This window comes from Cyprinodon tularosa, unplaced genomic scaffold (assembly GCF_016077235.1).
Source record: "Cyprinodon tularosa strain WSP-4 unplaced genomic scaffold, ASM1607723v1 ctg197, whole genome shotgun sequence".
NCBI classification, from domain to species: domain Eukaryota; kingdom Metazoa; phylum Chordata; class Actinopteri; order Cyprinodontiformes; family Cyprinodontidae; genus Cyprinodon; species Cyprinodon tularosa.
Window position 1 is genome coordinate 499338 of NW_024038720.1, and position 23235 is coordinate 522572.

At 37.2% G+C, this 23235-nt stretch overlaps 1 protein-coding gene across 10 annotated transcripts in view; it reads right to left on the reverse strand.

The window, feature by feature from the left end:
* Positions 1-23235, reverse strand: part of sox6 (SRY-box transcription factor 6) — a 154892-nt gene that overhangs the window by 114539 nt on the left and 17118 nt on the right. For all 10 annotated transcript variants that reach the window (XM_038283723.1, XM_038283715.1, XM_038283722.1 and 7 more), the window contains exon 2: positions 18255-18325. The gene's annotated coding sequence lies outside the window, so the exon portion shown is untranslated. The remainder of the gene's footprint in view (positions 1-18254; positions 18326-23235) is intronic.

Genomic DNA, 23235 nt, shown 5'->3' on the forward strand with positions numbered 1-23235 from the left:
TAGCCACCTTTTATGTGACACATCAATTGGAAAATCAAAACAGGGGTAGTTCATTTGCTCCACCCAGATGAGGCCTACTGTAGCTGAGCCATGATGAATAGGGGTCAGGCAAGCCACACCTCAAAGATTTATGATTAAGGCTTATTATGTTGGGGAAACTGACATTGATTGCTGATTTAAACTGTTGAAACCAATTAATTTGCTGGAGCTGAATAGAAAGCATGGTCAACAGTGTGTGTCATTCTGACAGGTTGGATGGGATGAAGGCAAAATGAATGGCTGTTGCCTGGCTCTGTTTGGAGGTGGTTAAAACTTACCCCGTTTGATTGACAGCTGATACAAAAACAGAAAGAGAGGGAGGAAGCGAGACACTATCAAAATGGAAAAAAGGTAGATATGAGGAGAAAAACCAAAAGCTTCAGCCACTGATCTGGGTAATTGCCCCAAAATTTGCTTCACCAGGAAGACACATACACGCTGCTGTTTTAGCAATGCTGAAATGGTTTCATTCACGGTGCGGCGCAGAGGAAATCCAAGTAAATGAATGTGAAACATGGCTCTAATATAATCAGAGCTGACATCATGGTCGAACAGAAAAATGTGCTGCATTTTTCTAGCTGAGGAATTGGCTACTGTAGTGGAGTAAATGCTGACTGATAGACAAAATGTTTCTAATACCAGTCTCTAATATTGTGCTTCAACGCTTCTATGCCTTTATGCAGAACAAACACCATTAACACTTTACTTTACTCAGGCTATTGCCAGTGTGTTCTTTTGTGCCATTTCAGTCTCAGATGTATCCTTTCTTGTGGTTATAGGTGGTAGCTTGTTTACTGATACCTTTCCCTTTGTGTTGGTTTCGCAGTTCTTTTTGCAGGCTTGCTCAGACAACACAAGCATCACGCCAGGGTTCCAAAATGAAATCATTAACTAAATTGCTTTCTTAAAAAGCCACAAGTGTACAGCAGGATATGTGTGTGTGTGTGTTTGGCTGTGGGCCACGGGCCTCTGGTTCTCAGGCAGTCTGTGCCCTGGCTCTGTTGTGGTTTCCTGCCACCACAGTCATTACGCTTAGCCTCTGCTGAGAATGATGCAGGATGCAGCATGCCTCGCTTCACTCCCTGGACTAAAAACAAATGGCATAAAATCCTTATATTTTTTCAACAAATTAAATTGCCTCTTTATCCTATAAAGTATGGGTAATGACAGGATTTCAGTAGGGATTGGCTTTTCATATGGAAAATCATCATATCACTTAGGGAAAACTATCTTAGGAACATCAAATGAAAAAATAGAAGTAACACAGAAACACTAATTTCACACAGATATTATGAAGCAACATTTCAGGAAAGGTTGCTAATCTGCCTGAGATAGGTTTCAATAAACAAAGCAAACAGAAAGGAGGGCAGATAGTGAGTGAAGGACAGACAAATATTTGATAAGAAGATAGAGGCTGCAGCTAAGCTGTGTAGAAAGGTAGCCGAGGACCCCATGGACATACACACACATGCCAAAGCACAAACCCTGTCTGTCAATCTACTCTACACTGAGCAAAAGGTAGCAGATGTTTATTTCACAGCCTGTTAAGTATGTAACCATTCTGCAAACAATAGATGGGACACGACAAAGGTCGCCACACTTGCAACACACTTTACAGTAAAAGGCAGGGAAATCTCAGGGGTCACTTAGTAAATAATTCACTTTATTTTCTTTTTTTTTAACTCAACACCAAGAGATTTTTATAGGACATAGAGAGTACAGATTAACCTAAAAATATTGATACTCCTGGAATTCTTTGATTAAGAATTTTGTTTCTTAGGTAAATAAGAGTTACGGTTAGTGAATGTATTTGTGTAAATAATATTTTTTTTTTTACCATTTCATTTCAAAAAGTCTTTTGGTAATCCCTTTATAATCTTTAATTAAATGGAAAAATCTTAATTATCATTAAAAAAAGAAACCTTCTTTTTATTGCTAACCTTGTTATTGCTAACAATTAATCCATGCTGATAAGCTGATGCTTATCAAATTAAGAGATTTTTAACCATTTTAATGTGAAAGTAATATAATTTTTTCTGATAATGTATGTTCTTTAAGAGCATGAGTGCTAAAAGCACCTGCTGAATGGTTTGTGAGAACTTGAGTGATCTGTCAAGGTCTCATTTCGAGGTTTGTGGGGGATTTAATATTGAAAAATGATTTTATTCAAAAATATATATCTTTCTGCCTGTATTTGTCTTCTTTAGCCAGCGAGGACCCTTTGTGCACTTCTGCAAATCAGCAGTCTTTTTTGCGGTTACCTCAACAGATCCAATAGGAGGAGAACAGTTAAACGAAGTTCTATCCCTTCATAGCGCTTCATAATGGCTGTGTCTGAATGTCTGCCCTAACTCCTAAAACTCTAACTCACTATATAGAGCGGGGACTATATAGTGGACTTTATTGTTAACTCAGTTAACTGACCATTGGGACAGATAATCACTACTTTTCCCTTCTCGTTGGTCACGTGTGCATCTTCCTTTGTCCATGTCACAACAAATCCCATCATTCCAGGGTCTATCTGCTCATCTAGTGACCATGGCTGATCACTTCTTTTTAAGGTGCATTGTGGAAAACTTCGAGTCCTCTACTTTTTCATCCACCAGACTTTCAGACACTCATTTAAAATGGCGTAACCACTTATATATTGATCACGGTGGATGTTCGGAAACAGCCAATTACTTTATAAAATTATTTTTCAACTGTTAGCAGCACACAGTACATTGTAAGCCTCCCCCTTCCACCTCAAGCAGTAAGAAATATTTTTCACTACTCATTTGCTAAAATTGACTAACAGTTTAAAACTACTCTTTTCAGAGCGTATCCAACCGTGATTAAATGTGATTATTTTGTCATTCTTTTGTCAACAAAGGTTTGGAATTGATAACACCTGTATAAGGGAAGGTGTTCAGACTGACCACCAGGAACAGTAAGGCGTGGCATACATCTAATGCATTGGCCTATGTGACCCTGAGGATGGCTTCATTATGTATGTAGATGTTAAAGCAGTCTATTTTTATGTTAGCAGGCAATACATAAGGCATTTGAGTTCAAATCCAGCTGCTCATTGCATTGCTGCTGGATCTTATTCTGACTCTTCCCACTGAACTGATTGTTTACCTCTGTTTAAAAGGGTTACCTTTAGTCAAGCTGTAATATGCTAGTAGAAATAGCTTTTTTTTACATATTTTATCAACAAGCCAGGAACAGTTTATTGGCTATTATATAAAACCAAAAGAATTCACAGTAAATGAAGTTGAGTGTCAAATGTTAAATGGTTTTACATTTAACACCCATTTAAAGTTTTCAACTGGACTTATTTGTTTACATAAATATTCTATAAATTCAACCAAGGCATATCAGCTTTAAATGACAGCTAAATCTCTATAGCACAAATTGAAAACACATGACTTGGTTTTAATTTAATCTTGGCCAGAGAAATCCTAAAAGCCATACTGTTTGGATATATCTTTTTTTTGCAGCTGTTAAAGAGCAAGTAGTGAATTCAAAGTCTTTTGATGGCAAAATGTAAAAGGTAACCTGAGAAATATCTGTTTTTGTTTGCTTGCAAGCATGGTTTTAGGGAAGCTCTCTAAAAGCTATCAAAAGTTTAAGCATTTCCCACATCCTCCTCTTCTGGGTGTGCCTGTAAAGTGCTTCACTCCCTCTTCTTAAACCTCTGAGGAGTTGCATCATGGGATGGCGTGTATGATTGTAGCACTACAGTATACTTTAACATAAGGGAAATACTTAATCTTGGTAGATTCATAAACACCTTATGAGGTGACTGGTCTCAGACCAGTCAGTGCTTTGCTTAATTTAGAGGCCAAGAGGACTGAGCAGCAGCCCAGGGTCAACTCACTGTTTAGGGCACACACACAGTTTATGATCAGCCTTTGTGTTATTTCATGCTCACGTCGCTCTCTCATTATCAGAGAGGGTTTATTGGGGATCCTTAGTTGATACAGTTAGAGTTGCTGCAATATGAACTGCACACCAAGAGTCAGAAATGATCTGCATATTCAATAACTTCCGTAATTATATGCGCAATTCATCAGATGAGATGTGATTGCAGGGGAAGTGGAATAGAGTGGAATGGAGAGGAGCAGAGAGGTCTGATTCCTTGAGGACTAAAAATCTAATCACAAAACTAACATGATAATTGAAATCTAAATTGAAAGGCTTAGCTCTCGGGGAGTGCATGTCAGACATGGTGTGTAGAGGAGTTAGCAAGTGTTTAGCAGAGCAGGAGAGAGCTGTAGGAAATATTTTTGTCAAACGAGCTGAAAACACAATGCGAAGAAAACCACAAAAATCATTCTAAGTAATAGTTTTAAGCATATATCTGTACTTTATTTTAAATACCAAAGATCATATTTTTTTTTCTTTTGACTGATCATACCCATAAACATGTTGCTGCTTGCAACAGTGAGGGATGTCATGTTTATTAGTTCTTACATAATGGGTAATAATTGAGTTTCATCTTACAACTGTTTTTGTATTCCACGTTATTATGTTCATGTATTTACACAATCCTGCACAATCGTAGGGGGAGAACTTGAACTGGTATCCAGTCGGTTGCAATTCACAAGTTTGTCCAAAGATCACAAAAATCTGGTGGCTAAAATTGCAATAAATATTTTAGAAATACTAATTAAAAAAAGCTTTGTAGTTTTAAGTTGCCCCCATCGCTGATAGTCTACAGATCTTCAATTAGTCAATTTGTAACTATGGTTCTTCTCTTCATGCATAGACTACTGTTTTTTTACTTCAAAAGTCATTGAAGTAAATAATAGGGTTAAAAAGAAAATTTGATTCTGATTTGAGTTTTATCTATTTTTATTAGTTTCTATTTTTATTTATAAATTATGCTACTATATTGCACACCTGTATAGCAAAATACATAACCTGTTGATCAAGAGGGTCCCTTCTTTACATATTGATGCAAAATCTGTTTGGTCATAACTGACTTTTTAATAAATACTTTAAACAAGGATTTATCAGAAAGTAAGGGATTGTCCTGTTACCTATAGGATGACTGTTTGAATCCTGCTCCGCATTTGTGTCACTGGGCAAGACGCTTCACCTGCCTTGCCTGACGGCCGACAGATGGCCTTGTGAGGCCAACGTATCGCAGCCTCACCTCTGTCAGTCTACCCCAGGGCAGCTGTTGCCACAATGTCACTTTCTACCATCAGCATGTGAATGTATCGTTGACTGACTGAATGTAGTGCACACACTTTAAACAAGGCCATTAAGCAATATGTGACCATGTTTGAGCGTTAGAAAGTTTTTTTAACCTGCTTTATTAGAATATTTCCTGTTCACAAAAAAATGTTTTACCATTTAGCAAAAACAGAAAAAAAATCTGTCTCCTATTTAATTGCTTTATTTTCTTCTTTACTTTTGCCCCCTTTGTCTGCTAAGTGTCCTGAGCACAGGATTCATATTCAACCCTCAATAACATTTCATTTGTTATGCCAAATTCATTAACCTGTACTGCTGTTCAGCTGACCTCGGTCATAAATTTGCTTAATGTGATAAGACGGTTTCCAGCTGTAATAAGGAGCATTAAATTTAAAGAGAAACACACACACTGTCCCTATCTAGTCATGGATCATTCAAACTCAGAAGTGTTTTAGAGCAAGAACATTCCTCTCTTAGAGGATTTTACTTTTTTTTTCTTCCCATGAATCCACAATGAATGTTTTGATTTATACCTAATTGTATCACAACTTATTACTCCGAAAATAGTTAATGATCATTTCTCTTCTCAAATCTATTTTAGCTGGTATTAGCTGGATAAAAATTCCATCAACGTAAATCTATAACACTACAATTTATTCTGTCTAAAATAGTTTCAGTTATAATTTAGGGTTCAGAACCAGCTTTAACATTATTTGAAATTACTGAGATAATTTAATAGCTTTTCATGCGTTTCTTCTTCCTTGAGGGTTAGTATAATCAGTGACAATGCAGGAAATGCTCTGGTATTGTAGAAAATCCTAGACAACTTTCACCGTCAGGTTAAAATACTGACTTCCCTGTGGTCCTCTATCCCTCAGTGGTCTCGACTAACAACTCCCTCCAAAGAGCCTATTAGACCTGAATCTCACTTTGCTGTTAAAAAGGGTCCTGTCCTTTCAGCACACTCACTTCTCTGCTTTCTGTTTTTCATAGCATAGGTGCAGGAGCAACACAAGTTCATTGTTCACTCGCAGATGGAAGTTGAAGTTACCAGGGTAACAGCTCTAATCCTTTCTCTTTTTTTTACCATTTCTTTCATATTAACAGTCTATCGAGAGCCACCTTTTAAGTCACAGGGAAGGAGCACTTGCTTACCCACTTTTAATTAGCCATGACTCTGTTTGCCAGGAGACAGCGTGATGAGCTAATCGAAATTTACGAAATAATGACGCACTGCGAGAGGCTACTTCTTCTTCCCAAGGCCCGCTCCAAGAATAACAATAATGAGGCCATTATGGAGGATTGCACTTTAAAACGGCTGCGCAACCACCAAAACAGAGGACATAATTGTTCTGGTGTTTTCCATACAATCAACAACCCTTTGTGAATTGACTTGAAAACGAGCAGAGCAAAGAATGGGTGTCATAATGATTGGTCTGTGCTGCCTTCAAGATGCTGTACAAAGTGCCCTGTGAGCTAGATAGACTACTGATTTGCTTGTGGATGAAGACATACATATTTTGGTCTTGTATGAAAAATGTATTTTCTCTTTGTAGTGTGTTGCCGGTGTGTGTGTGTTCTTTTTTTAATACATTGTGGGCCATATTATCTGGAAAAATAGCACATTGTTGGAACCAACTGCTCCTTGTTGGGCCTGATGCTTGGACCCCACAGGGAGAAATGCTGGTTTTGGGTCATGGTTCATGTTTAGGACAGGTGTGAATTGCATTTAGGTTGGGGTTAGGATTAGTTATAAACACATAATGCTTAGGTTTAGGGTAAGGGTCATAGTTATGCTGTATAAATATTTTAGAAATGAATTGAAGTAAATGGAAATGCCCCACAAAGATAGTAAGACATGTTTGTGTGTGTCGGTGGGGGGTTCTAATGTAGCCTGGGGCTGTATTAGAGAACCTGAGACCCATTCAAATTGAAACACTAAGACCCTCGATGTCTGGAGAGATTAACCACATATGCACATCTCTAATTGTTTTTTGAGGGTTTTTTTCTGTGTATGGTCTAAAAAAAATTTTTTTTTCACCTAAAACAAGTGAAAACAAACATATTCACCAGTATGTAGTGAAAAAATTACTGCAGTTTATATCAGGCTTGTCTGCTTAGTGTAATCCAGCATGCCAAGAAGGCTCAGTTTGCTAGCAAAAAATCAAATCTGCACTTCAACCTAACTCAATAACAAAAAGCGGAAACAGCAATTCATAAAAAATAAAGTTTCCTATTAAAACTTTCTGGTGGAGAGTTTGATGGGGTTGCACAAACACAGCTCTGCAGCTAATAGCCAAGCTCTATTGTCAAAAGAGAGTAGAGAAAACAGGGCTTGAGGGCAGAAGGAATGCTAAGTGGGCCCCCTAGTCTAGTCAGCCTTCAGTGGGTTTCATTTATCTTCATCTTGTTAGACTAAATTAATTAACAATCTCAATGTTACACACTTTCTCCTTTCATTACATTCAAATAATGACGAAAATGCTAAGAGAGGTCCTGCCCACTGGGGGTACACTAAGACTGAAGCTCTCTCTGTCTATCTTTCAGCCATTAGCTCTCTTTTTCTCTGTTCACATGTCTGTGTTGGGTTCCTTCCCCTCTCTGTCTTTCATTTATTTTCATTTTTCAACTCACTTTTTGACTGCACAAACAAAAAGCTGATAACTGTGTTGCCTAAACATATTAAAAATTGATCTAAGGTGAAAACACATTCCATCAACAAAGAGAAACTAAAAAAAATTTATGGCACATCGTATTCTGCAAAACAGGAAACCTTTGGCTTACTATAGAGAAGTTTTAAAACATGTTTTTTTTTTACTAGATACAAAACTGAGATCACCCAATTCTTAATCCTATTTGAACATCTATCTCTAACAGAACAAAAGCTTTAGAGTTGTGCTTGAAATGAAGAGTATAACTGTTTGACTTTCAAGTGTTTGTCACAAGAACTGTGTAACAGGTTTAATTAGGGAGACGTGTTTATTAAAAATGAAAGTGGCTCCTTTGAGAGCCTCTAAAGCTAACACAAACTCAAACCCAAACTGATGACTCAACACATTATTGAAACAAGGCACATCTGTCATATTAGGTACTAAAGCATAAAAAGTCAAAAGCCGATCAACTCTGGAACAGATTTGCATGCGTGCCACTATTGAGATGGTCCTGAATTACATAACTTTGTTTTACAATAAAGAAAATTGGATTCTTTAATGGAGAGCCATAATTATCTACCTTTTTCTTTCCCTTTTCCAGCCCACCACCTCACAGCCCACTGCCCACTCCAGCATACAACACTTATCAAAGCAAAAAGAGCTAACCCTAAAGCAAGCCTGCCTTTAATCTTGGCCCGATTGTCTAAGCCTCAATCGGTGTGCATAATATCTTCTGCTGCCTTTAATTAAAACTGACATCGACAGAACGATGTGTATTAGAGAAACAAAAAAGGTGTTGGAAAGCCATGATATTATTCCACATTTAATTATAGAAAAGGTACAGAAATGTTTGGTCAAAGTTTTGCTTTTTCTAAGATACTATTCTATCTTAGCCCTCAAACTTTAAGGATATGACCAATCTTTTTGTCCAGTTGGTGTCCATTTAAGTAATGTCAACAGGTGCTGAGAGATCCACTTTGTAGTTGTTGCTACATCTCCAGAAACTAAAAGCAAAAATAAAAAATGTTTGCGCCTTTAAAACTTTAATAAGCCTAATGTCTTTGACTCTTGTCAGATTTCAGGGGTTAAACCAAAACAAAAAAAGGATATTATGCCCTAACAGATAAAACCTATATTGTACATTTTGCAGCAAGTCAAATATCTTTTAATATAATCAAATTAAAGGAAAGCCGTAGGTTGAATTTTCTGTTGTGCGACGGAACTTAAATTTGAAAAAGTTTTATTTCACAGATTTGTATGCTAAATAAATTCTAGTAGATCGACTGGATCAGGATATATTTCAAGACTGATTTTCTCTTTCATGAAAGAACTACAACAAAATTCCTTTTTTTCCCTTTTTTTATGTAATAAACATTGTTTAAGTCGTGGAAAAAATAATGAATCAATTTTTAAAAAGTCAAGACATTTGCCTACAGAAATCCTGAAGGACGCTTTGATTCACATGAGTAATGGTATCAAATCGTCCTTTCTTTTTAAAATGCCCCCAACTGTTCTGCAGGAGAAAAAAATGCTGTTAATTTAATCAAATAAGTGACCTTTTGAAAAAGAAATCAAAGAGGATTCATTAGCTTTAGTAAAGTTTGTCTGACAGCAGCTTTGAAAGGCAGATGCTGCTGTGGCTTTTAATGAGCCAGCCCTAATTAGGGAGCAACACTGGAGCCTAGAGAAGGTAGTTGACTAGGAATGGAGCCAATGGTAAATAAGCTTCCTTATTTACTTCCACTGTGTGTAATGACAGCACACATTTTTAATTAGAATCCCAAGATGGGGAAAGACAAAAAAAAATCTAATCTTTACATTAGTATGAAGACAAACACAGGATGAAACGGAAAACAAGAGAACATCACAAGACTGATTTGCTAGTGATTGCCTCAACCAGTCAACCCTGATGAGGGTATTTAGCAAGTCAGGGGCAAATGAGCAGAATGGTCAGACAAGAGCATGCAGTATGAAGACACAGAGAGCCTAACCTGCAGGCCATTTAAACTGTGAAGCGAGTGGAGAAGCAAGGGGTGGGGAGAGCTCATGTGTTTGTGACCATCAAGTTGTTGATGTGTGCTTTCAGTCTGACTCAAGGCTGTAAGGGTAAGCATGTGTCTCAGCCACACACCACATGAACACAATTCTAACACACAGCTTGGGTAAATAGGCAACAATCTCTGTTGGACAGTCTTTCAGATGTACAAACACATGCGCACACAGAAACGTGCACGCAGACATGGGGCATATTCCACAGCTAACAAGGGATATTAACCCTTCAATGTTTGCCACCCCTACCCGACCTGTGATCCTAAACGGCAACAACGGAAATGAAACTAACCTCAAGAAAAAGCTGCTACGAAGAAAGCCTTCCATGTCAGCGAGTGGGGTTCTGGTAGGAAAAATCACAGAGAACATCTTTTTTTAACCGTGAAGTGAGTTATAATCAGGAAGAAGAGTAACAGGAGATGGGGAGGGAGGAAAAAAAGGGGGAATAAAGAAAAGAACAGCACACCGATCATACATCTTCTTATACAGGATCTTATGTCTTTAATTAAAGCAAAAAATATGACTTGGAACCCATCCTCTTTTTATATGAACTGACATCATTAATTACATCTCTTTCCATTGAAGGACTGAATTTGCATACAACATTGGTTAGCACTGATGATATGTTTGCATCAAATAAACCCTGCCCTCTGATCACCATACAGCCCGTATCCACGGCTGTGTGCATGTATATGGATGCGGATCCAGCCCCTGTAACCACAGATCCCGTCTGTTCAGAGTAGCCAGCGGTGGTCCAGCTGCAGCCCATGTGTGGCGAGGCTGCTGTGGCTTCTAGGAGCTTGGCCACAGGGGACCCGCGCTGGGAATCACAGCGCCAATGAGGCAAAAGGATGTGGTCATGATGTCACCACTTGTATAGGTCGCTCAGAAGCCGTAGCCACAAAAAAAACTGGAGACACATGGATAAAATTGACTTAGAACAGGTTTCCATTAGGCAATGTTATTGGTCTGTGTAATGCACACTTTTTATTGTGTTAAGGACTGACTGAAAATTGATTGGGTTTCACACACTAAATTGTGTAAGTGGACATTTCACTGGCGAATCAAGTTTAAATTCCTTTTTTTTGTTTAATAATGTATACTTTTATTCTGATTTTATCTTGCATAAGGTTAACATTAACTTCATTTTCTTAGAGTTTTGACTTCTAAGAGTCAACGCAACACATGGCTGATGGTAAATCTGCTACTTTTCATATCAAGATAATAATAAGAAACACAAGCTAAACGGTTAATTATACTTCAGCCCTTAAACACCTTTCAGTTGCATGGATGTAATTTGGCATTTTCCCTTCTTGCTCAAGTGGCCTTCAAACAAAGCCTGTGAGAAAATGGAAAGAATGAGCCAAGCCCAAGGACACTGTGCCTTTCAGCTTGGCCAGCACTTAGCAAAGCAGTGGCTTCACAAGGCCCAAAGGGCTCAGCTGAGACTTTTCTCACAATAAGGTGTCTGGGGAGGCGGGAGTGGCATAGCCAGGGGTACTTGCAGCCCTGCTCTTTTCTCTACTCTGTTGGGCCCAGAGCACATAATACCATCACCATGCCACAGCACACCGAGCCAGTGACAACGTGAGAAAACAACCGTCAAACAGAGCAAAGTAGCTCAAGCGTGTCTCCTCACTTCTGGGAGTGCAAAAAGCACCCAGTGCAGGCACACACAAACCAAAACAATCACCAACACAAATATTAACTCATTCTGAAGTTAATGCACGAAAAGAAAAAGCTTCTTCAACTTCATTTTTTAAAATGCATTGAATATGAAGCACAATCACAAATATGTTTAAATTTTACAGACCTTTCAAAAGGATTTAAAGATAACAAAAATAAAGTAGTCAACCCAATAATGTTTTTGTTTATCTTTAGTTTAAGGCAATATCATTTTCTCTTTTACTCGCCCTATTAATGTTTTCTTTTCAGCTGATCTACTTTCTTTCCTGGTCAGAAACAACCAAAAAAAAATATGCTATGAATATAAAATCAGGGGTTTTGAAGAAAATTGCCAAACTTGCAGAAAAAGATTCTTCAAGCTTTAAACAAAGACCACCTGTAGATTAATAAAGAAATTAGTGATATGAGGATAGGTCTCACTAAGTTGGCATAGGCCACTCCAAGCCGCCCAGCAGTCGTTCAGAGAAAGACTTTCTGCCAAAAGCTGCGTCTGCTTAACCAAGTCTCCACCATCTGCAACAAATGTGCTCTATTAAAGCAGTACCATATGGACAACAAGCTAGCTATTAACACGGCTTCAGCACATCCTTTAACCTAGCCCAGATTTCAAACTTCCAGTCAAATTGACTGCTGATTTAATGCACCGCCAGCAGCCATGTGGGTCTTGGCACGAGACAGCACTCTCAGTCTTCAGTCATTAACGGGCTCACATCGTGCACAGCCCACAGCGAGACACAGAAGTTAGCTGCACAGAGCATGTTGGTTTAACATCCCAGGTTAGTTTTTATATTCTCTTAAATAAACCAGTAGAAAAATGGAGGGCTTCGTTCCTTAAGAAAAGTAAACTAGAGTTGAAAGTATTTTACTAAGTCCAACAGTAAGCCACAAACATTAACAGCCTTGCAAGTGGCTTTTTTTCCACAGGGGTTTATTTGCATAGATCTGAAAAAGAGCGAATAAATTGAGGACAGGAGACGTATTTGTTGACCATAGAAAGTGCTCAAGACTTTAATTTATTCATGTTCATTCAATATTTCTGTAATAACAATGTATCTGCTATAAAACCTTTCCTCAATATAACTGATCAGTTACAGATTTTCTGTGGTTTTAAACCTAAACCTTGTAATAGGCTTCTTTAATCAACCTTACTTGACTCAAATGCTAAAATATTGGCTACACAAATGTAGCTAAATGAAAGATTAGTAACACATACATAATGGCAGTCATTTCATCCAAGAGCTCCAATTTTCTATTATTAAACCACATCACAAGTTGGATGTATGGCTGGCATTGTCACTTTGTTGCGTTTGCAAAATGTAATGTAGGCCTACACTTATATAGTTTTTTTTTTAAGTAAGGAGAAATGACCACAGTATTTTACACTATATTCAGTCATTCACCCATTCACACACACTGATGGTGGCCAGCTACATTGTAGCTACAGCTGTCCTGGGGCTCACTGACAGAAGCAAGGCTGCAGTACACGGGTACCACCGGGCCCTCTGAACATTTATGTATAACTTCTGGATTATTGGCTTCTTCCATTCTGAGTGGCCTTTCAGACCACTCATATTAAAGTAAAACACTCATATTCCTTTACTTTGAAAAGTCTTTTTATACTTTTATTGCTTATGTCACTTTAATAGATATCTAGAAGACAGAGCCTGTGTTGTTCATTGACCATAAGTTGCGAACTGTTGCCAAACATCTGGAGTTCAAAAATTTTCGTTCTGATATTTTGGCTGTTACAGTATATTTGGAGTTGTTCACAATGTTGCAAAAGAAAAATATATTTTTGAGATAATTCCCTAAAACATTTAAATATAGAACTCTACTTTTTGTTTAACAAATCACCAGCTTACAAAGCCCAGGAAGCAACATCTTGGCTTTCCCACATCAGTGCATAGTAATTTTAGAGGAAATTATAGTATGAAAAAAAAAGAACACTATGAAACTAAACGGGATTACAAACAACTCTTAAATCATGTAAATTCTACAAACAGACCCTTAAAAATATGGAGATAGTCAAGTATAAGAGTACAGGGACACAATGGATACACACATTTTTATAGGATAAAGATATTTATCTACCATCATTTCTATTAACAAATCTGAAATATATCCAAGTGGTAGTACAATCCCCATATTACAACACAGGAATGCACGTATTGCTAGCAGATGCACGTATTTCAGTCAGCATTGCCAGATGAGTAGTGAATTAATTTGTGTGAGCCACTCCAACATTAGGAAGGTGTGTTGAAAGGTGTCTGCTCATGTTTCAAATTAAACGCGCTGCTGGTCAGCATTAGCACCTCGACACCCGTCGGCAACTGACACTTAGGGAGCTGGGGGTAGGATGGGTGAGAGAAGGGAGGAGATCCCACCCCTGTTCACACTGGAATAATTAGAACATGTCAGGAAGAATTAATTTCCTCATTTTTCAAAAGGATACACAGAAATTACCATGTTATTATATGACAGGGTCCCAGGGAGAATTGGATTAAATTTGATTTCTTGTGCAGCCCACACAACAAATTAAAGTCATAAATAAGATGGAAAGAAGCAGGCACAGAGCATATGTTTATGGCAATGAGTGAAGCCAAGGGAGCAGAAACAACCATCTTCATTTCATTTTATTTAAATCAGGCTAACACCGTGTCTCTGAATGACAGCAGTTACTAATGGGATGATACAGGCTTCTCAGTATTAACAAAGGGGTTTTAAAACTTCATATGAGGATACATAAAATAATAGGGGATTACCTAGTGGACCAATACATTCTTCAGAGGTTATACCAGTAAACATGGTGATTCTATCATAAACAGTTCCATATATTAATATAGTTAATTTTTTTTAACATGTTTTTGGCAAAGTCTATATTTTCAATAGAAATTATTAGGTGCCATAAAAAATAAAACTAATGTTTTGCGAAACAAGTATGTTGTTTGTATCTATAGACACTCACTGACACCACTCGAAAAGATAATGACAGAAGAATTTTGGCTTTAAAGAACGAAAAACCCAAGACCGACAGAAGGCTGATGGAAAGAATAGTTCTCTATTCCAGGAACTAAAATTAATAGATGCGACTCATTTGAAAAGAACTGAAAACTTTCTAAACAATACCTATCCGTAAAACCAAAAACACTATTCCATAATGTTTAATTGTCTTTTCATATAAACTTCTGTATGTTTTTTTTATAATTTCAGTAATGCCACTTATGTACAGTATCACAACTTTGACAGACAATATAAGGATGCATGCATTTTCCACACGGGGAAATTTTGACATTTAAATAACTTTAGTCGAGACTTCTTGAGTTCACCTTTTTATTTCCTCACAAATTAAAAAGCTACAACTAATTTAAAAAAGGAATTCTGACAAAAGAAGTATTTCAAATTAGATCCTAGCATTAGGGCGTATTGAAGTCAGTATCATGTCTCGAAGTGAACCAAAATGTATTGACATAGCTCTCCTCCTGAGGGCCAAACTATACTTGTTAGCCTAGTATTACAATGCAGTGTTATCTTTGCTGAAGGAATTTCTCTTTTTTTATGTCTATCTTTTTTTATCTCTGCCATTAGATTGTATTGCTCCCCTGGGCTCCACAAACTTTAAATAATTTGCGAATCAATTAACTGGCTACTCAAAAGGCAACAAGGATTTCACACTCTCGTGCCGTGGTGCATTATAAGTTGGAGATGATTCATGGCTTTTTGGAAGAAAACCTCATGGCTGAAACCATTAATTCGTTTTACCAGACTTTTAGTTATGAATTACTTTCTACAGCTGGTGTGAAAGAAGATTAATGGTGTGTTCTTTGACAGGAGCATGTACTGCGGAAAAGTGTCCTCTACAACAAGAAGCGAATTCAAAATATGAAGCCGCACAGCAGAAAAATCAATTTTAGCCTTTTACTCTACCCTTTTATTATGTTAAATACATTTTAAAAGTAACAAACTCTACAAATATAACCTTTGGTTAATTCTAATTGTCATGGGAATCTTAGTAAAGCTGAGGTATGTTTTAAACACTTCCACCAGGTATTGACATCTGAACAATTAGTATTCCCAAATGAGCTAGGGGATTCACTGAAGTATTTGTGGTTGATTAAATTAAAATCATTGTCATGCAGCCTCTGTTTGGCATATTGACCACAATCATTGGAGGGTCAGTGAACTGAAGAGGCTCATTTGTTGGATAATAGACACAAAGCAGCCATTCAAGGTTTTTCATTTTCATTTTAGGAATGAAGTGGTGTTTATTTAATTCCAGTCAAAAATGGCTCCCTACATCCCATCTTTGGTCTATAAATATTGGCATAAAAAGCTGTGAGACTGTGTGGCTGTGGCTTATTAGATAAACAGTACATTAACAGAGTGTGTACCCGTTCGGGTGGTCTGATCATACTCTCAGGTGTTTCCAGATGAGATTGAATGAGCCTAATTAAGCATCTTACACCAGCAGCAGAAACTAGATTACCTCCTGTCATTTTTCAAGATTCATTAAAGCTCTAAGTCATAATATTCAGAACTTGATTGTCTGAAGATCCAGCTAAATGTGAGGGGGACGAAACCACAGTTAGTCCAGTGGGACTCATGTTAGGTTGTCTTGTGTAACAAATACTGACAGGAGACTAATAACCTTGCAAACCTTTACCATAAACAGCTCAGTTCAGTGTCTGCATGCTCAAACCCTATTAGTGTCAGAAGAAGCCTTTTTATCAGCACATACAGGTACCACTCTAAGCTGCAAAGGAGATGTAGTACAAAATGCTTTTATTCTTGTTTGAGTTTGCCTTTTTCAGCTGATTCCTGTTTTTGTAGTTGTCATTTTTTGAAAAACTTAATCATTTTAATGCATAAAGGCAAAGCTTAAACACTGAAAACTGCAGGCATTGTTACACTCAATAGTATTTTATATTCAGCCTGATGTTTATTTGTTTTATCTATACAGACTCATCTTGCATTTCCCTTTTTTTTTTCCAGAAACTTGATAGATAACTGCCATTGTTATGTTTTCTTTTCATGCCTAATTTGCCATAATTGCAATATGTAAGCTGTCCATGCTTTCAACTAAGGGTCTTTGTTGCCAATTACACGTGTTCATAGCCTTGATATTTCGGCACAATGAGGTTCAAAAAGTTGCGGTTTAATAAATGCTAAAAACACCTTAAACATCATGACATCTCTGCCGTCTTAACAAATTTAAATGAGATTCTAATTTAAGTGTCAAGGTGGTAGGGTTTTTTTGTTCCATTATATGAACCTTAATCCTTCACTGCGCACTGTCAGTCAGCCAGTTTAAAAAGGCTACTAGGCTTTTCTCTTCCTTACATAAAAAAAGAAAAAAAAATTCCAAGAAAGATCTGGTTTCAAAAAAACCTAACCCTTCACCCACTCCATCACCCCTCACTCAGGTAATGTTTCTCACTATAACTAGTCTGGTGCTTATTTCTTTATTATTTATGGTGATGACATATAATTACCTGGATAGTCAATCCAGCTGCCACAATAAAATGATAACCTGTATTGATGTACTTAATACAAAAGAAAACTCCACTTTGTGAGAAAATTACTGCTTCTCAATTGGTCGTCATTCAATCTATAAGATCAAAAAACTTTAGATTCTTTCATTAATCTAAAACTTGCATCCCTACTTACTGCCATTTTTTTAAATATAACAAAAAAAAATACAAGAGATAATATTAATGTAAGCAACATATTGTATTTCAGTTTCAATAACAATAATTATTTTTCTACTCTAAATAAAAACTTAATTTAATGTTTAATGTCGGTGTCTTGCTATGAAACCATTTTTTTCTGAAGATTAGCATAACATAGGAATTTCATACCACTCCATCCCGGTATTAATAAATTGTTTTTTAAAGTCCTATACTGTGAACTGCTGTGAATATATCCTACATTATAATACGTCCTATTTTCATTTGAATACTTGCAAAATCTGAAGTTACACACACTGATGACTTGGCGCCATAAATAGTTCTCGGGTTGGCAGGTGTGCGCTTCTGTGAGTAGTACCCATTGTGTGATGTGAAATAGCATGATCAAACAATGGTAAATGGCCATGAACTTTGAATTCAGACAGACATTCCAAAGCTTTTATTGAGGGGCTTCTAGGTCGCATTAATATGATTCCCGTGATATATCCAATGACATTTATACGAGAAGAATAATATCAAGTAAGTTCCTGACTTTTATTTGTTTAATATCTTGGACAAATTTTCATTAGAAAACCGGCACAGACTGCAGCTGCACAAAGAGGGTTAAAGTAGTTTTTCGTGCAGAGAGAATCACTGTGTATTCAACTGTGCATCAAATTGCAACACCTGATTTCATCATAATTGTATCGCTATAGTATATGACTTTGGAAGCTCAAAGTAAAGCTTCTTAAAAGATATTTCAATGCACAATTCTAACAAAAATAAATTTAAGGGGCTGATGTTTGAGAAAAAGGTCTGTCTGCTCCGTCGTGCCTGCAACTGTTTAATTGTGCATACAATGTGAGTCTATCCAATTGTCCACCTCATTTAATGCAGGTGTTTACAGTGGGTGAAAGGCAGCAGGGGTGTTTGAGACGTGGCAGGACAGAGACAGCTGAAAAGGCAAAGTGATACTTACAAACACTGAAAGACTCAATCTCCAGCTTCCACCAATCACTGCTTGGTTGACTTTGAAGTCATGTAAAAAACCTGGAAAAGAATGGAGAAAAAAAGGTAATTATAGACCACATCTTTGAATGTAGCTTTATTTGACTAAATAAGCTTGAAAGACTCGAAGCCCAATTAGAAATAATGCCTTACTGCTGCCACTAATGTATATCTGCTCTAGTGTGTTTAAATCCTTCTACATAGCTAACCTATCCTTTACAATCTACAGATTTAACAAAAGAGCTCAGATATAAACAGTTGTTTTATTTAATGCTGTCATCTTCCAGCAAGCACTTACATCTCATTAATTATTGAGATGCCATGCTCTGTCTGTTTTAGCATGTCTCTTAAAGAGCAGTAAGTCTGTTTAATAGAACACAAAGCCGCAAGAGGCTCAAGGGAAGAGTGCATGTGTTGTTCACTCCATCTGAGCCGTTTTTACTTTTCTGCCCATCGGGAGACATTCACTTTGCACACGCCCCTCCTCCTGATTGGCATGTGGTGGGAGTTAACTGCTGATCACACTGATTAAATAACTTAGCTATCCGTCATCATTAACAAGCATGTTTTAACAGTGGAAAGGTATGATTCTCTTTTTAACAATAAAAAAAACTCCAATTGGAATAGGCACTATATATAAAACATCATCACCTCTATGATGGTATGTGTTAACCTCACTTTTACATGTCTCTTCAGTTTGACTAAAGTCTCTTAGCAAAAAAAAATTGCTAAAATAGCATTGCTATCTATTCTATTAATTTCTGATTTTTTTTCAGACTGGTCTAAATCTATCGAGAGTGAGGTCTAGCCTGGCCAGCTGGACTAACTTAAGCCATATACACTGTGGATCAATTTGGAAAAAAGCTGAGACAGCGCTACTTACACAGTCAGCAGAAAATGGTTAGAACCAATCGTATAGATGTGATGCAAAAAAACATCTTTCTTAAAAAGAAAAGCTCTTACAACCGCAAGTTTTTTGAAATTTCAACAATATATCTAGTTTAATTTGGGACATAATAAAGTGAATGAATAAACCATCACTCAATTTCATTGATTTGCATTACGGGTAATTCTGGCAGAAGGATAAACTCCCACCTTCCGTGCTGCGATTGGTCAAGTCTGCTTAAACCAGATAGTCTGAGACTAGCCAGGCTGATTTATGCCCGTTGTTAGTCAGTCTTGCTGGCAAAGATAAAACTTTTGGTGTATATTTTAGAGTTTGTTCTCTTACAGTGAGCTGCTGAATTTTGATAAAACAGGTAGTTTATTTTATTTTACGTCAGCTTTCCAGCAATCTTAGGGTTTACTTACTTTTCAGCAAACTCAAGGCAGTATTGCTTATTTTAACTAATAATGAGGCAACAGATTATATTTCCCAAAACCCTCCCTTTAAAGGTGGAATGCATTAAATGAGCTGACTGCAGTCACATCTGGCTTAAATTATTGAAACTCATGCTTTTAATTTAGTATCCTGATATTGATCACTTGTAAAAAGCAAACACTGATTGACAGTTCTCCACTCATGAAACACTCATGAAAATACCTTGAATTCCCTAAGCCTTGAATTCCCTAAGCAACTATTGCTTTTGTGATGTGCACTTAAGGGATTTTATATTTCGTCAGTCTTTATTGGATGTTAAAAGTTAAATTCATAATGGCACAGAATGAGCTATAATTAAGAGCCAAATGACAATAGAGAAATACCAAGTCATCAGAGAAGGAGGTGGATAAGCTTCAGGCTCGTTCCTTTTCATTTTCGCACATTATCTTGTTTTTCACAATAAGCCTGGATCTCATTACCAGCCAATTTATACAATTAGTCTGCTTCTACACTGCCAATTAAACAAGGCCAAGGGTTTTTTGAGGTCATGCTTAACTGATCTGTCAGTAATTTGCACTGCGATCCCTCAGTCTTCCATTGCTAAGTCCAATAAGCCACTATCAACAAGGTTGGATAAATATATAGAACGGCCACAGCATTGTTGTCAAAGCGCAGCAGAGTCTGCTGCGGGGGAGGCTGGAGGGCTAACAGAGTGAGACGGGCCTGAATGTGGCAGCCTTGAGGCTATAGAAGGGACAATGGGAGTAAAGGGACCCCTGTGACCCCACCTGAATGGAAAGCTGCTCCATACAGCAGCACATAGCTAACGCACAAAAAAATGAAAAAAAAAAATCTGACATTTTTATCCTAGAAAGATTATTTGTACATTTAAACACAATATTCCTTATTTAATTCTTATAAAGATTATCATACAAATTTTCTTTCCAAAGAGAGATAATAATAATAATAATAAATAGATCTTGTATATTGCAAGGCAACATGTATTCATGTATGAAAGGAGCAACCTGACTCTGACCACCATAATACCTTTCCTTCCTCAACTACACCATTCACAACTAGCTCTAGATACAACCACCTACTCTTGATTCACAAATACATGCAATTTACTTTTTATAGCCGTTTTGTGCACACCAGTGCTCCCAGCCCACAGAATAAAAGACAAATTCCATAGATGGCAATTCACTAAACCCTTTGTCTACTTAACTGGGAGCCCTTGTAATCACAGAGAGTATTATTAACAAGATCTTTGAATTATCAGTTTGATGATAATTGAGAATAAAGAGATAAATAAGACATGGGGTGCTGTATTATTTATACACTGGTTATTACGCTTCATTATTTCTGTGAGTGCTGGGAATCACAAAATAATTTATAATTGCAAATAATGAGAAAAGCCAGATGATATTATCATAAAGCAAATACAGGAATCCCTGTCATTCTGTAGGAATCTGTATCTACCGGCCTGTTGAAACAGCATGCAAGATCCTTTTTTTTTTCCAACCCCACCTCCGGCTAGGAAACATTAAACAAGCTCTTTATAACCAATTATAGCTGTAGTCTTTTGTTGTTTTTGTTGTTTTTTAACAAGCACTTCCAGTTAATCGGTTCTGGTTTATTCCTAATGGTGTGAGACGGAGAGGATTATACTAAAATTATCTCATTACATCCTGAATACCAGAGGTTTTGCTCACAGGTAGCAAGCTCCAAACAGACTAATGTAGCTGGACATCAAAGAACAAAAAACAGAGAGCTCACAGTCACCTGTGGCATTCCGGTCAAAGAGTACCCCCTTTATCTCTTGTTGCATAGCCTCACGGCATCTCACCAACACACAGAAACACATTCACACAAGAGTTATTTCAAAATCAAGCTTAAGTAGAAAGTTATGTTGAGGGTATAGCTGTGTAGATTTTTACATCAGAGAAGGTTTTATAGAACCTTCAGCATAAGCACAAAAAGCTTAAAGTTAAAGATAAGGTAATATGACATTTGTTCTGAATGTAATGAAATAAGAATATACCTTTGATATCTTCTAATATTAAGAATCAAGTTTATGGCCAGGTAGGTTTGCTTTAACAAGGAATTTGAGTTGGTGTTGATGGTGCACACAAATTGGGTATATATAAAGAATACAGAATGTATAGCTATATAAAATATAAAACATATGATATACTATATGCAATTATTTAGTACATAGCTATATACTACTTTATATACACAGTAGACTGTGCATTAATGTAAGGCAGGAGGTCTGGAGATGCTACATTGGTGTAGCTTCTAGGTCTTGAACGGGGGAGAGAGAGAGGCGGTGTCAGTGTCATGGGGTCTCTGGGCCTTGTTGATAAGACTGGTAGTGGATGGGAAGAAACTGTCCTTGTGGCATGAGGTTGTGGTCTTGATGGACCACAACGTCCTATCAGAGGAAAGTATCTGAAATAGTATGTGGCTGGAGTGCGAGGGATCACCACAGGCCTCAGAGTCCTGGATGCATACAGATCCTGAGAGAGGTGGAAGACTGAGACCAGACCAGATGACAACCTGCAGTCTGCCCTTGTCAGTGGCAATGATGGAGCAGTAGAAGTGCACCATCATTGTCTTTGGCAGGTTGAATTATTTCTATGGCATTAGCATTATGACAAGAGAACCACAAGCATATATTAATCTCCATGGGCGCATTGGGATCACCTATTTTTATTCATATGGGGTTATATAGGCCCTTTGCCTAACAAGTGTATTTTACAGTGACATTAAATGTCCCACGCGCACCTACAGCGACCACCAGAGCAGCTGAACTAGGTGAAGCTAGCACTCCACCCATGTGGATTACCTTGGTAAATAGACCAAATGGTTAGTGCTTTGTCAGTGTGGGTTTTTGCAGTTAAATTTTTCATTTTAGCTTCTTTTGTTTCAGAGATATTACAGTTTATTTTTTAGGTCAAGCAGAGATCACCTTCCCCCCATAAAGCCTCAGATTTAAAGTGGTGTACTATTCTTTGCTTTTTTAGTGAAGATTTGTGCAGTTGTGCTGGTTTTTTTTATTTTTTAAATATAATCATACTTATTTTCGGCTATTGACATCACTGACAATAAAATATATAATATCTAGCATTATATAAGCTCATTGTGAATTAAAAAGGCTGAAACTGATGTTCAAGTAGAGCATAACATAGGCTTGTATTTCCCTTTTGTCATAATCCTAAAGCCACAGAAATATTAGAATATATCACAGGTAGATTTGTTTTCCATGGAGCAAAAACCCTGGGTCTGTTTTCATTTCATTTTATATTGTTTCTATTGTTAGTGGCAGCCCACTGCTCCCCAAGGGGATAGGTTAAATGCAGAGGTAAATTTCTCCATTATAAGATCATTAAAGTTTTATTTTTGTTGTTGTCTTGTTCTGGCTAAAGAAGCTCAATTTGAAGATAACTATGGAAGCATGAAAAAAAGGATCTGCGTTAAAAAAAAAGGATATACGTTATGTTTGAAATGCATCAATTAAATGTTGGTATAGAACAATCGCAGAGAAATGACCTGCACCAAGAATAACGTGGAAGAAGCATCAAAGTGTAACATTTCAGATTTTGTGGTGGTTGGTCAAAAAAGTATACAA